We start from the raw sequence: 15,791 nt of genomic DNA, 5'->3' as shown, positions 1-15,791 counted from the left end.
TGTGTGTGTGTGTGTGTGTGTGTGTGTGTGTGTGTGTGTGTGTGTGTGTGTGTATCCCATCTTCTTTATCCATTCATTTGTCGGTGGACATTTAGGTTGTTTCCATGTCTTGGCTATAGTGAATGGTGCTGCTATGAACATAGAGGTGCATGTATCTTTTTGAATTATAGTTTTGTCTGGATATATGCCCAGGGGTGGGATTGCTGGATCATATGGTAATTCTATTTGGAAATTTCAACTTTAATTGATCCTTATCCTCTGTGGCTGCTTATTACTCAAAATAAGAACAAAATGATTTAGAGAACCCTAGTAAGCACTTTAGACTGGTACCCGCAGACAGTGTGCTGAGGTGTCCTCACGTGTAGTCCACTGTGTCATTGATCCACTATAGTTCTCAGGTCTTCCAGGCTCTAAACATCCAGGGACCAATTGCCACCTTGACAAGAGTTTTTTGCCTTCCAGCAGTTCATCTATTCAGAGTCGGGGATACTGATTTCACTGTGTTAAAGGCAGGCAGAAAGTCAGGAACGTAAGGGGGCGTGAAGGAGGCCCCTCGTAAAGAGCTACGGGTATCTTGCAGTTAGCTGTGCGTGGGGAGATCAGGACACAGTGAGACCTGGGGACCCTCTCTCTTGGAGACTTCCTCACTGGACTCAGTAGCCTTTGTAACTGGACTCTATATCGTCCCCAGTTGCTGGCAAGTTTTCCCAGGAGGGCCAACTTCTTGATATTCATACAGAATACCTAGCATCCTTTGGGTGGCAGCATTCCTACTGTGATGTCTGTGCCCAGAAGCCTCTGTGCCTTTTAGCCCTATTTGCTCAGCCGTGCCCTTAGGAGAGGTAGTAAAATGGGGAAAGTGGAGGGGTCTGCAGGAGGGATATGGCAGCAGTTGTGGTCAAACAGAAGAGCCCAGTGCATGCTGCATGCTCCTGTTCTTTGTGGGATCAGTGGGTGTGTGGAATGTTGGGAAGGCATGTCTCAATTCTGGCTGGAGCATCTGCAAGTGGGTTTATGGGTGGTTGTGGGCTGCATGGAATGGTTTGGGGTGCCCTGGTGTCAACTCAGGTTGCCTGGGACACACGTGCTGAAACGGCTTTGCATGTACTAGTTTTAATTGGGTAAGTCATGATCACAGCTGAGGAGGAATGTAAGGCATGGAATTAGGCAGAGGGGAATAAATATCATGCCGTGATGGTAGAACCAAGGCCTGAGCTGAGCCCACAGGGAGCTGTGGGTGCAGGAGGATGGGTGCCTTAGTCCCGAGGTGCTGGATCTAGAGGGTGCCCCCCAGCATCCACTCCACACACTGACTTTTGTTGGGTTTTTTTGGGGGCAAGCATCATCATCATGCAACCCATGGAGTAATATAGGGAAAGTCTCAGAAATCATTTTCTGGGTTCCTTTTGGTATTTTTGAGTATTTTGGGTTGCAAGTGAAGAAAGTTTTAGATGTACTTTGAAAGATACAAAAGAGAAGTTGGAGTGTTTCCTTGGAAGATGTATGTTCTCATTGGGGCATGTGCATCGTTGGAGACATCTTGCTTTTATTATTAGATTTGGAGATGACATTGTTTGGGCTAGGAGCACTGTGAAATAAAATATTAGTGTCCTGGGACTTCCCTGGTTCCAAGGCACAGTGGTTCAGAATCCGCCTGCCAATGCAGGGGACACGGGCCGAGCCCTGGTCCGGGAAGATCCGATGTGCTGCGGAGCAACTAAGCCCGTGCGCCACAACTACTGAGCCTGAGTGCCACAACTACTGAAGCCCGCGCACCTAGAGCCCGTGCTCCACAACAAGAGAAGCCACCGCAATGAGAAGCCTGTGCATCGCAGTAAAGAGTAGCCCCCGGGGCTTCCCTGGTGGAGCAGTGGTTGAGAGTCCGCCTGCCGATGCAGGGGGACACAGGTTCATGCCCCGGTCCGGGAAGATCCCACATGCCGCGGAGCGGCTAGGGCCGTGAGCCATGGCCGCTGAGCCTGTGCGTCTGAATCCTGTGCTCCGCAACGGGAGAGGCCACAACAGTGAGAGGCCCGCGTACCACAAAAAACAAACAAAAAACCCCGCTCTCCGCAACTAGAGAAAGCCTGCGGGCAGCAACGAAGACCCAACACAGCCAAAAATAAATTAATTAATTAAAAAAAGTAATGCTTTATATTAAAATATAGTGTCTTGGGTCTAGAGGGTCCTTAGGTGTCTTCATATGTATTATTCCAGCATGAATGCACCAGTTATTAGAGGTTGGAATGTTTTCTGGTATTTTATAGCAGGATAGGAGGGGGATATTATCGGGTATATGGAAAGTGTGTTGGACCTCATGAGAATTTGTAAGTTTGAGTCCAGAAGGGAAATTATGAGTACTAAACTTCAAATGGCAGAAGGTTTTCGTTAGGGAGGTCTTGTTATGTATGGGTCTATGGGCACAACTTTAACAGGAGACAAAGTCCTGTGATGTAGGGAAAGATTTTTCCAAGAATCAGAGGGCAGGAACATCACAGTGATATGTGGTCCAGAGGCTCATCCTTGGGAAGATGTATGAGACTTTCTTGTTGCCAGGCCAGTGCTGGTTACTCTATTATCCTCTCCCTTTCTGTCCCAAAACACGCAGACACACACGCACGCACGCACAATACAGAGAACAGGGAACCCTTGTGCACTGATGGTGGGAATGTAAGTGGTACGACTATCATGGAAAACAATGTGGAGGTTCCTCAATAAATTAAAAAAAGAACAGGCACACAGTCTATCAAAGACTATTCTGGCTAGATAGCTAATGAAGCAAAACTGCTATTTTGAGGGAAGTATCTGCACTGCTGTGAGCATTACTGCATCATTCGCCACAGCCAAGATGTGGAAAGAACCAAAATGTCTGTCGACAAAAGAATGGATACGGAAAGTGTGTGTGTGTGTGTGTGTGTGTGTGTACACACAAATGTTATTCAGCCAGAAAAATGAAGGATTTTGCCACTTATTACAAAATAAATGAACCTAGAGAACGTGCTAGGTGAAATAAGCCTCACAGAGAAAGATATTCTTTGTGGAAACTAGAAATGTCAAGCTCATAGAAACAGAATAGCAAGGTTGTTTTGTTACCAGGAGCTGGGTGGTGGGGAAAATGGGGAGATGTTGGTCGTAGGGTACAGACTTGTAGGTATAAAATGAATAAGTTCTGGGGGTCTAATATATATCATGCTGACTATAGTTATCCATACTGTGTTTCTATATACTTGAAATTTGCTGAGGGAGTATCACTTAAGTGTTCTCACTACGCAGACACAAAACGGTAATTGTGAGTTGATGGAAGTGTAAATTACTTGATTGTGATAATTATTTCACAGTGTATACATCTGTCAAATAATCACATTGTACACCTTATATGTGCACCATTTTTATTCGTCAGTTACACCTCGATTAAGCTGGAAAAGGAAAAGAAGGTGTGTTGGGCTTTCCTCTGAGTGGTGCTCAACCCAGGCTTCCCATTAGATCAGTGAGGCATTTTGCATATACATGTTTTGTGCCCCCTGACCAAAGATTCCTCTTTAAATAGCTGCGGTGAGGCCCAGCCTCAATAATATTTAACGTGCCCCAGATGACTCTAATCTGGATCTGTCACTGAGCATCGTGACTCTGAGTCCCCCCATTCCTGAGGGCTGAGATCTGGGCTGAGGGTGAGAGCTCTGCTCTGCGTGGGGATGGATCAGGGCTGGTCTGTGACCTGCAGGGGATCGTCGGGTCCAGCTGAGGTGCCCGCTGCTGCTGGGTACGTGAGGGCCTCACCAGGAGGGGAGCCTGAACTGAAGGAAAGGGTGGGAAAACTCACCTGTTAGACTCTATGTGGGAGTTACTGTCCTGAGCCCCTCCTGGGACAGTGGGCAGCAGAGGACCGTCTGTTCCACATGCTGAGGGCTTCCCTGTGCGTGTGGTGGTGACTCAGGAAGGGGGTGTGTCGATTCTAAGCATTAAACAGCATGTTTCCAACTTTCAAAATAGACCTCTAAAGAGTCCTATTGCTTGAGGAAGAAGCCCGGAAGAGGAGGGAGAGGAAAGAAAAGGAGTCTGGAATGGCTCTTTCTCAGGTAAAGTCATATTCTCAGTTGTTTCTTCTGTCTGTCCTTCCTGAAATGCCCTTCTTTGGACTCGCTAATCTGACTCTGAAGTATCCTGCCTGACACCTGTACATTCATACTCACCCGGGTCTTTCCCTCAGGGCCTGTCATCTCCACTTAGATCCTATCTCCCCGTGACCCAGTGACCTGGAACTTGTGAGGAGTCCCCACTGGGCAGGGCTTCACATCCATGGATTGGAGACGTGGTGTCAGTGCTACTGGGCAGCAAGGATTTCTTAGGGCGCCATCAGGATGCACTGTCTGCTCTCTGTAAACCGGGATAAAGAAGCTGCAAATGGAAGTGATGGTATTAATATGCACAATACCTGGTAAGTGCTAGAAAAGAGACCAGTAAGTAGAAATTTGCTCTGACTTTTTCTAATGCAGTTGAATTTAAATGGGTGAGTCACTGACTTCAAAATCTTCATGATTGAGAATGGAATGGAAAGTTCAGGAACATCAGTGATAGAGGGTGTTTTATTCCATCACTGATTTTAGAAATTCTTTAAATCACTTGCATCACCTCCGTTCTTTAGAGGTTTTCTTTTCACTGTGTTGATTGCCTCCTCTGACACAAAGAAGTTTCTGCGTTTGATGCAGGTATGGTTCCAGTTTCATTCTTTTGCTGGTAGATACCTGGTTTCCCAGCACCATTTGTCAGACTGTCCTTTCCCCTTATTGTAGTCTTGGTACCCTTGTCAATACATTTTAAGGGACTTCCCTGGTGGCACAGTGGTTAAGAATCCGCCTGCCAATACAGGGGACACAGGTTCGAGCCCTGGTCCAGGAAGATCCCACATGCTGCAGAGCAACTAAGCCTGTGCGCCACAGTTAATGAGCCTGCACTCTAGAGCCTGCGAGCCACAACTGCTGAGCCTGTGTGCCACAATTACTGAGCCCGTGTGCCTAGAGCCCGTGCTCCGCAACAAGAGAAGCCACCACGATGAGAAGCCCATGCACCGCAACGAAGAGTAGCCCCTGCTTCCCACACCTAGAGAAAGCCCGCGTGCAACAAGAAAGACCCAACACAGCCAAAAATAAATAAATTATATATATATATTTAAATACACTTTACATATATTCCAAGAATTATTTCTGAGTTAATCTGTTCCATTGGTTTAAGTATCTGTGTTTATGCCAATACCACACCATCTTTTTTTTTTTTTTGGGCAAGCCTCGCTGCTTGTAGGATCTTAGTTCCCCGACCAGGGATGGAACCCAGGCCCTCCCCAGTAAGAGTGAGTCCTAACCACTGAACCGCCAGGGGAGTCCCAATACCACACTATTCTTGATTACTTTGTTTGTACTATGTTTTGAAATCTAAAGAAGGGTGGCCTCCATCTTCTTTTTCAAGAATATTTTGGCTATTTGGGGTCCCTTGAGATTCCCTATCAGTTTTACCATGTTTTCTTCTATCTCTGCAAAAATTGCCATTGGAATTTTGATAGGGATTCCATTGAATCTATAAAACATTTAGGATTTTCTGGGTATTTTAAGTCTTCCAATCCATGAGTATAGGATGTCTTTCTATTTATTTGTATCATCTTAGATCTCTTTTAGCAACATTTAGTAGTTTGCAGTGTGCAAGTCTTCTACCTCCTTGGCTAATCTGTTCCTAAGTATTTAATTCTTTTTGATGCTATAGAAATAGGATTGTTTTCTAATTTTCATTTGACTTTGTGCATTGTGTATAGAAGTACAACTGATTTTTGCATGTTGTCATATCCTGCAACTTTTCTAAAATTGATTTTTGATGTAGCAGTTTTCTTGTGGAATCTTTACAGTTTTACAGTTTTATAAACCTCATCATCTACTAAAAAATAATTTTACTTTTTTGATTTTTTTTTCTTTTTTTTTGGTCTAATTACTCTGGCTAAGGCTTTCAGTACTTTTTTGGACAGTAGCGCAGAGAGTGTGCATCCTTGACTCCTTCCTGATCTGAGAGGGAAAGCTTTCACTCTTTCACCATTGAGCATGTGTTGATCACTGTGTTCTTTTCATATATGGCATTTCTTATGTTGAGATAGTTTACTGTTCCTAGTTTGTTGAGGTTTTTATCCTGAAAGGTTGTTGAATTTTGTCAAATGCTTTTTTCTGCAGTTGAGATGATCATGGGTTGATTTATTCTGTTAATGTGGTGCATTGCATTAATTGATTTCTGTATGTTGAATCATCCTTGCCTTATAAATTCCACTTGGTCATGATGTAAAATTGTTTTAATTTGCTGTGAATTTGGTTTGCTAGTATTTTGTTAATGATATTCTTATCAGTATTCATCGGGGATATTAGTTTGTAGTTTTCCTTCCTTGTGTTTTTCTCTGAGTTTAGTATCAGAATTATGCCAGCTCCATAGAACAGGTTTGCCAGTGTTCTTTCTTCAACGCTTCAGAAGATCTTTATTAGGATATGAGGTAATTCTTCCGTAAATATTTGGTAAAATTCTGCAGTTAAGCCATCTGGTCCTAGGTTTTTCTTTGAAGTTTTTGATTACTGCTTGAATCTCTTCAGTTATATTTCTGTTCAGACTTTCTCAGTGATTAGGGCTTAGTAGGTTATATGTTTCTGAGAATTTTCCTCTATCTTCTATATTATGTAATTTTTTGGCCTATTATTGTATATCGTACTCGCTTATAATCCTGTAAAAAATTTCTGTGACATCAGTTGCAATCTCTCCCCTTTTATATCTGTTTTTAGTTATTTGAATCTTGTTTTTTTCATAGTATAGCTAAGTAAATGTCAAAACACCAACTCTTGGTTTGTTAGTTTATATATTTTCTATTTCATTTATCTGTGGTCTCATCTTTCTGATTTACCTCTTCTAAATTTGGGTTTAGTTTTTTTCTTCTTTGTTTCCTTTAGGTGTAAAAATAGATTTCTGATTTGAGATCTTTTCTTTATTATAAGCATTTTTCAGTGTAGCTTTCACTGTATCTTATAAATTTTGGTATGTTTTATTTTTATTTTCTTCCAGATATTTTAAAATTCCTTTGTGATTTCTTCTTTGGCCCATTGGTTTTTGGCTTTTTCCCCCACATTTTTGGTGTTTTTTTCCCCCATCTGCTTATTTGTATTTTCATTTAATTGTGGTTAGATAAGATACTTTTATGACCTCAGTCTTCTTAAATTTAAGATTTAGTTTGTGCCCCAACATGTGGTCTGTTATGGAGAATGTTCCATGGATAGTTGGGAAGAATGTCTTTTCTGCTGTTGTTGGGTGGTTGTGATGTGTACGTGTCTGTTACGTCCAGTCAGTCTGTAGTGTTATTGACGTTCTCTGTTTTCTTATTGATCTTCTGTATGGTTCCATCCATAAATAAAACTGGGGTCTTATAATGTCATACTATTACTGTGCTGCTGTCCATTTCTCTCTTCATTTCTGTTAATTTTTACTTCACGTTTTTGGGAGCTCTAATGTTAGATGTGTGTGCGTGTGTGTATGTGTATTTATAATTGTTGAATCTTATTGAATCGACCATTTTTAATTATATACTATCCTTTGTCCCTTGTGTCAGTTTTTGTTTTTAGTTTGTCTCATAATATGTAGCCACCTCTACTCTCTGTAGGATAGAATATCTTCTTCCATCCTTTTAACCTATACGTGTCCTTAGATTTGTGAATTGTAACAGTTCCAATTCTTTGACGCTCTTTAGCTTCAATTCCAGATCCCAGCCACCTGAGTTCAGCTGTTTGCTGTGTCATTTCTTATCTGTTGACCTGAGTCGAGTTTCTCAGAGTGTCTCTGACCGTTTCCTCCTCTGTATGATGGGAACACATCTTTCTCTAATGAGCTATTCTGTTGATAACAAGTTAATACATGTAACATTTAGAGTACTGCTTATCATATAGGAAGTACTCAGACCCTTTTAGTCATTGCGGTTGTTATTGATCATAATTTAAGACTCTGATCTTTCTTTAAATCCACTCTGGACTTTGTCATCTCTGAAAACACCACTCATAATGTAGCTCATCTAGATATTGAATATCTCAGTGTGTAGAACATAATATCTGTATAGACAATCTGGTGTTCAGTTTTATTTGTGTGCATTCCATGTATTGTCGACAAACATGAAAAAATCCACATTGTTTGGAAGATATCATACTCTCTTACATAAAACATAAGATGTTAAAATTAGAGACACATAATTTGCTCCAAATACCTTTACATAGCTTTGCCATTTACATATTTCAGCCAGATTGATTGTTACACCTGTCTCCCCTTCTCACATTGTGTAAAATTAAGGACTCTCCTCATGGCCCCTTGGTGAAATGTGTTTTCATTTCAGGCACCGTTGACCTTCAAGGATGTGGCCGTAGAATTCACTCAGGAGTGGGAACGCCTGGACCCTGCTCAGAGGGCCTTGTACAGGGACGTGATGGAGGAGACCTCCGGGAGCCTGCTCTCTGTGGGTGAGGATAACTTCCCTCCCTCTAGAAGATGGGATCCGCTCTTGGATATCTTTGCATTTTTCCTGTGTGCCTCTTGGGAGCCCCTGTTTTGCTTGACTGATCTGAAATCCCTGTTGACTTGGACATGAAATGCTTCAGGATGTGCAGTGTCAGTAGTTTAAACTATCCTTTTCTTCAGGTGATCTGCCCATTTCATGATACGTCGGGGGTTGTTCCAGAGCTTGAGTATTTATAAAGCGCAATGGGAAACTTTTAAAATACCCAATTTCCTGTGTTTTCTACCCCTGTGCTTTAGATTCAGTAGTTCTAGGAAGAGAGCTAGGTGTCTACGTATTACACTGTTGCCTCTGTGTTCAAAAGGAGGCGGTGGATGAATTTGTGAAATGTTTTTGCAGACCCACCTGTAATGTCTTTACTACCCAGCTGAACAAAGAGCTGGGATTCTGGAAGAGCCACAGCACTTCACATTTCTTACTTCTAATAAGCAGGAATTTCTCTTTCTGATCTGAATATTATCTCCATCTTGAAGCAAGAGAATGAGCCCTGGATTGTCAAGAGTGACATGAAAGTATCAGAAAACCTAATGAGTGGGAAAGTAGCAAAAGTGTGAACACAGGTCAGATGTCAGAAGGGCATTGGGAAACTCTCCCATTGTTGGGAGAGTTCTCTGGGAAAACAAAAGTTTATTTCTTGCAAACTCTCGGAGGAAATTTTTCTCTGCAGCTTATCACTCTGTGCTTCAACGTGTGAAATTTACCCCCTCGCCTTCTAGTGGTGCTGTAGCTGCAACAAAGATAAAGGTAGTCTTTATATCTTGATCCACAGCACTTTGTTATATGCCTTCTGTGAACTCGGTCTTTCTTAACTTTAAGAAGCATGAGGTGGGCTGTTTTAAAGGGGTCTCTTGCCCCTTCATCTCTCCTTCGGGTCTTGATTCCACTGGATGCTCAGTTCTTAGTCCATAGAGACAAGAGTTGATGCCTCCGGAGTCCAAGCCTTGAACCTATGTCAGTTTAATCCCAATTTGATGTTCTGAGAAGATGTAATCAACAGATAGTAACAGATAGTAAACACTGGCTGTTCTTTAATTCCGTCTGGACCTCATAACCTACATGGAGCTGTCTGAAGCCCTGTCTGCTTAGTTAGATTTCCCAGCCATTTCCTCCATCCTGCTTTTGCCGCATACTTCAGTGATGCGAGTGGCGGCCAGGTTGACTGAACCTTACGTAATTGTTACTTAGGAAAACTGTAAGGACCATGGACAGACGTCCTCTCTTTGATCCCCAGTCCTACAAGAGGAGCATATGTGAACCTTTTCAGGCTCTTAGCTTGGCGTCTGTGGGTAGAGAACATGCTCCCATCTCAAGATCCTATCACATCTGACCCCCGTATCTTACAGTTTTTTCTCTCTTGGAGTGCTCTTCCTAGTTGGGTAATGTAGACACTTCCTGATTTCATATGTTCTTTAAGTTTGCTTGATTTGACTCTAAAACTTGCTTCTGAAATAGATATTCCTAGGGTCTGAAAGTTTGTCCAGTTTTTTTACTGTGATTAATCCACTTTTAGTTAGTGGACAACTTCTGGTGGACTCTATGGAGTGGGTTTACTTGGCAACAGAAAGTTTTTATGGAGAGTACTTTCCCTCATATGTTGCAGTATACTCCAGCTGCATACCAAATCACCACTTGAAGTTACTTACTGGAGTGGACAGCATGTTCTACAGTGTGAGATAGAAAGTATCATGAGAGCCTGACTGATAAGTCTTTCCAGGTTTTTATTCTGGTTGAGGAGTGTCACAGAAGCATGTCTCAAGGGCACTGTGACAATGTTGCTTACATATACTAATGACCATCCTTTGTGAACTTCAGTAAATGGTATAGGAATTTCTCCTACGAATAACATTGCCCAGGTTCTCGTCCTCATAGCTGTGAGGCTGTTGACTAAACTGTTGTTCACGCTACATATTTTGTCACCTGTGTGTGCCTTTATTCATTCTACCTCAACACCTAATTTTGAAGCATGTTAATAAAAGCTTATGAATTGGTGTGACACCTTCAATGATAAGCTATAGTTCGTTTTGTTTAAGGCACTGCTACTTTCATTTTGTACATTTCTGTGCATTATGTATGGTCTTGATTTTTGTTTATTTAGTCATCAGGTCTGTATTTTTTATGATATTAGTGTTGAAGATTGAATTGGGGAAAGGTCCCCTGCCGTGGTGGAACTGGTGATCAGACCCTTTTAGAGGTCTTTATGTATTCTCAATTTTTACCTATACTCAGTTATATCATTTGCAAATATCTTCTCCCATTTCATAGTGTCTTTTCACTTGACTGAGTGTGCTTTGATGAACAAGTTTAGGATTTTGATGTAGTCCAGTTTATCTGTTTTTACTTTGTGGCCTGTGCTCTTGGTGTTATGTCCTATTAATCATTGCTGAATCCAGTGTCAACAAGTTTTTCCCTGTATTTACTTATAGGACTTCTATACGTTCAGGTCTTATGTTAGGTCTTTGATCAATTTTCCATTAAGTTTTGTATATTGTGTAAGATAATGGTCCTGCTACATTCTTTGCATATGGATATTTAGTTTCCTCAACATCTTTTATTTTTAATTCACTCTACAAATTATTTGTTCATTTGCTTATTTTATTGAATTATACTTAATTTACAATATTGTGTTAGTTTCAGGCGTACAGCAAAGTGACTCAGTTTTATATCTATATATATACAGATACATACATATACACACACACACACTTTTTCAGGTTATTTTCCATTATAGGTTTTTATGAGATATTGAATATACTTCCCTGTGCTATATGGTAAATCTTTGTTTTTTATCTATTTTATATATAGTAGTATATATATGTTTTTTATCTATTCTATATATAGTAGTATATATATGTTGAACCATCCTTGTGTATCTGTTAATCTCATACTCCTAATTTATCCTTCCCCCTCTTTCCTGTTTGGTATCCGTAAGTTTGTTTTCTATATCTGTGAGTCTGTTTCTGTTTTGTAAATAAGTTCATTTGTATCATTTTTTAGATCCACATATAAGTAATATCATATAATGTTTGTCTTTCTTTGACTTACTTCATTTAGTATGATAATCCCTAGGTCCATCCATGTTTCTGCAAATGGCAATATTTCATTCTTTTTATGGCTGAGTAATATTCCACCCTATCCATTCATCTGTCAGTGGACATGTACATTGCTTCCATGTCTTGGCTGTTGTAAATATCACTATGAACATTGGCATGCATGTCTCCTTTTCGAATTAGAGTTTTCATCTTTTCCAGATATATTCCCAGGGGTGGGATTTCAGAATCATGTGGTAACTCTATTTTTAGTTTTTTAAGGAACCTCCATACTGTTTTCCATAGTGGCTGCATTAACTTACATTCCCACCAACAGTGTAGGAGGGTTCCCTTTTCTCCATACCCTCTCCAGCATTTGTTACTTGTAGACTTTTTAATGATGGTCATTATGACCAGTGTGAGGTGGTACCTCATTGTAGGTTTGATTTGCATTTCTCTAGTAATTAGTGATTCTGAGCATCTTTTCATGTGCCTGTTGGGCATTTGTATGTCTTTAGAGAAATGTCTATTTTGGTCTTCTACCCAACTTTATTTTTTATTTTTTTCTGTGGTACGCGGGCCACTGTTGTGGCCTCTCCCGTTGCGGAGCACAGGCTCCGGATGCACAGGCTCAGCGGCCATAGCTCACGGGCCCAGCCGCTCCGCAGCATGTGGGATCTTCCCGGACCGGGGCACGAACCCGCGTCCCCTGCATCGGCAGGCGGACTCTCAACCACTGCACCACCAGGGAAACCCCTCTTGTTTTGTTTTTTTTAAATTACAGATTCTATTTCATTTCTAGTGATCAGTCTGTTCAAATTATGTTTCTTCTTTATTCAATTTTGGGAGGCTGTATGTTTCTAGAAATTTGTATATTTTTCCTAGGTTGTTGATTTTGTTGGCATATAACTTCATAGAATTGTCATGAATTTTTGTATTTCTGTGGTATCAGGTGTTATTTCTCTTTCATTTCTTCTTTTGTTTGTTTGGGTCCTCTCTTGTTATTGATGAGGCTGGTCAGAAGTTTGTCAATTTTTATCTATTCAAAAAACCAGCAATTGTTTTTATTAATTTTTCTCAATTTTTTTATCACTATGTTTTATTTCCTCTCTGATCTTTATTATTGTCTTCCTTCTGCTGACTAGGTTTTGTTCTTCTTTTTCTAATTCTTCTAGGTGATAGTTTAGGTTGTTTGAGATTTTTCTTCTTTTTTGAATTAGGCCTCTATCACTATGAAATTCCCTCTTAGGATTGTTTTTGCTGCATTCCGTAGATTTTTTTTTTTATGGTTGTGTTTTCATTGTCATTTGTCTCAACATATTTTCTGATTTCCTCTTTGCTTTAATCATTGATGCATTGGTTTTTTAGTAGCATGTTGTTTAGTCTGCATGTAATCGTTTTCTTATTTCTCTTTCTGTGATTAATTTCTAGTTTCATGATGTTGTGGTCAGAAAAGATGCTTGAAATAATTTCTGTCCGTTTAAGTTGGTTGAGATTTATTTTTTGTCCTTGTATGTGGTGTATTGTAGAGAATATTCCATCTGCGCTTGAAAAAGAATGTGTATTCTGGGTTTTTTGGATGTAATATCCTGTAGATATCAGTTAAGCCTCACTGTTCTATTGTGTCATTTAGGGTCTCTGTTGCCTTATTGTTTTTCTGTCTGGAAGACCTGTCCATTAATATTAGTGGGGTATTAAAGCATCTTATTATTATTGTATTCCCTTCAATTCCTCGCTTTATATCTGTATTTGTTTTATGTATTTAGGTGCTCCTATATTGGGTGCGTATACGTTAATAAGTGTAATGTCCTCTTCTTGTAGTGATCCTTTTATCATGGTATAGTGTCCTTGTCTTTTTTTATGGCCTTTGTTTTAAAGTTTATTTTGTCTGATATGAGTATTGCTACCCCCACTTTCTTGTCATTTCCATTTGTGTGAACTATCTTTTTCCATCCCCTCACTTTCAGTCTGTATGTGTTATTTGCCCTAAAGTGGGTCTCTTATACGCAGCATATTGTCGGTTCTTGTTTTATTTTGTGATCTGCCACTATGTGTCTTTTGACTGGAGAATTTAGTCCATTGACATTTGAAGTAATTCTTGATAAGTATGTACTTACTGCCATTTTAAACCTTGTTTTCCAGTTGATATTGTATTTCTTCTGTGTTCCTTTTGTCTTTTTGGTTTTACTTTTGTGGTTTGATAGTTTTCTTTTGCATTATGCTTGAGTTCCTTTCTTTTTGGTTTTTGTGACTCTTTTGTATGTTTTCGATTTGTGGTTACCCTGGTTTTCAAGTATGTTAACCCTCACATTTTGTGATTTTGGTGTCCTGTGTTACATCTTCATGTTTATCCTTTTGCTGTTTGTTGTAGTTATAATTGCTTTCATAAAATTTTTTTGTTTTTTAATCCGTGAATTGGCTCGTTTATGTGATTTTCAATCCTTTTATATATTTACCTTTTGTATTGTGATTTTTCCCTTTCCTATAGATTCTTCTTTTCTATTTAGAGAAGATCTTTTCAATATTTGTTAGGGTGGGTTTAGGATTGCTGTATTTTTTTAGTTTTTGCTTGTCTGAAAAATTCTTTACCTCTTCTATTCTAAATGATAATCTTGCTGGGTAGAGTATTCTAGGTTGCAGGTTTGTCCTTTTCAGGACTTTGAATATATCTTGCCACTATCTTCTGGTCTGCAAGAGTTTCTGTAGAGAATTCAGCTGATAGCCTTATGGGGGTTCCCTTGTAACTGACTTTGTTTTTCTCTTGCTGCCTTTAGAATCCTCTCTTTAACTTTTGCCATTTTAATATGTCTTGGTGTAGATCTCTCAGCTCTTCTCATTGTGTGATTTCTGTTACACTGTCTTCCAGATCACTTATTTGTTCTTCTGCCTTATTTAGTCTCCTTATTCATTACCTTTAGTTCGGTTTTTATCTTGGCGATTGAGTTTTCTAGTTTTGTTTGGCTCCTCTTTATGTTTTCTAGTTCCTTGCTACAGTGATCTGCATTTCTATTTGACAGTCTTTCTTAATACCTTCAGCATTTTTATTACCTCCTTTGTGAACTTGGGGCTTACAGACTGAAGAGGTCTGTTTAATTTTTTGTTGTTTCAGGAGATTTATCTTGTTCTTTTAATTGGAAATATTCTTCTGCTTTCTCATTTTATTTATATTTCTCTATGAATTTAGGAGCAACAGTTATCTACCGTTGAAGGGCTTCTTTTATGCGGCAACATCCCTGAATAGGCTGTGTGTGTGAGTCCAAAATTTTTGGTGCAAGGGCTCTTTTGGTATGGACGCTTGCCACATCTTTCGTCAGGGTGTGCTGGCCATTGTCCTCTTTATTTATTTTTTTGTGGTACATGGGCCTCTCACTGTTGTGGCCTCTCCCGTTGCAGAGCACAGGCTCTGGACGCTGGACGCACAGGCTCAGCGGCCATGGCTCATGGGCCCAGCCGCTCTGCGGCATGTGGGATCCTCCCGGACCAGGGCACAAACCCGTGTCCCCTGCGTCGGCAGGCAGACTATCAACCACTGCGCCACCAGGGAAGCCCCCATTGTCCTCTTGATAGGTGGTATGTTTGTTGTTGTGGTGACCAGAGCCTGCAGTGGATGTTTGGCAGGGCCTCTTCTTTGCTCCGTGGTTGTAACAGCCCTGTAGTTGGAGTACTGGTTGGGGTAGAAGCCCCCAGGTCCAATTCTAAGCTGTGACGTGAGGTAGGCAGGATTTGATCACCCTGCTGGGAAAGGAGCTATGATGTGTTCCTCCCCAGTAGCCCTCCACTGGGACGTGTGACTCTGTGACACCACCTGCTACCCGGTGTGTGTGCGCCAACAGAGTCCACGGTTGCTGGTGCTGCCCCCAGACCCACCTCCACTGCAGGAGCACTGGTAATAGGCTCAGATTCAGCCCAGCTCCACGTATGTGAGCCCACAAAGTCCACTGCTGCTGGTGCCATTCCCCAACTCAGCCCTGCTGCCAGAGTGCCAATAATCGGGTCAAACGCCCCTCCAGTGACACGTGTGTGCTCCCCAAACCTGCCACCCATGCGCACTCCCAAAGCCTGCGACGGCCAGAGCTGTGCCCCCCTGAGCACCCTGACAATGAGGCTGCTATAGCAGACCCACGCCCCTCTCTTTGTGCATTGATAGTGGGCTCCTATTGCAGACCTGCACTCTGTCCTGCACACAGCCCCAGCTG

General features: G+C 41.1%; 1 long non-coding RNA gene across 4 annotated transcripts in view; it reads left to right on the top strand.

Annotated features, from left to right (window-relative positions):
* Positions 1-15,791, top strand: part of LOC114908900 — a 40,370-nt gene that overhangs the window by 10,434 nt on the left and 14,145 nt on the right. For 2 of the 4 annotated variants that reach the window (XR_003797071.1, XR_003797070.1), the window contains exons 2-4: positions 3,991-4,076; positions 4,208-4,435; positions 8,390-8,513. This is a non-coding gene — a long non-coding RNA (uncharacterized LOC114908900). Of the gene's footprint in view, positions 1-3,990; positions 4,077-4,207; positions 4,436-8,389; positions 11,211-15,791 lie in introns of those variants that run through there. The other 2 variants (XR_003797072.1, XR_003797068.1) reach the window with 1 other exon arrangement.

The sequence above is a fragment of the Monodon monoceros genome, unplaced genomic scaffold (genome assembly GCF_005190385.1).
Source record: "Monodon monoceros isolate NGI ecotype Baffin Bay Population unplaced genomic scaffold, NGI_Narwhal_1 Super_Scaffold_10, whole genome shotgun sequence".
In the NCBI taxonomy this organism is placed as follows: Eukaryota; Metazoa; Chordata; class Mammalia; order Artiodactyla; family Monodontidae; genus Monodon; species Monodon monoceros.
This window is presented reverse-complemented; position numbering and strand designations above follow the sequence as displayed.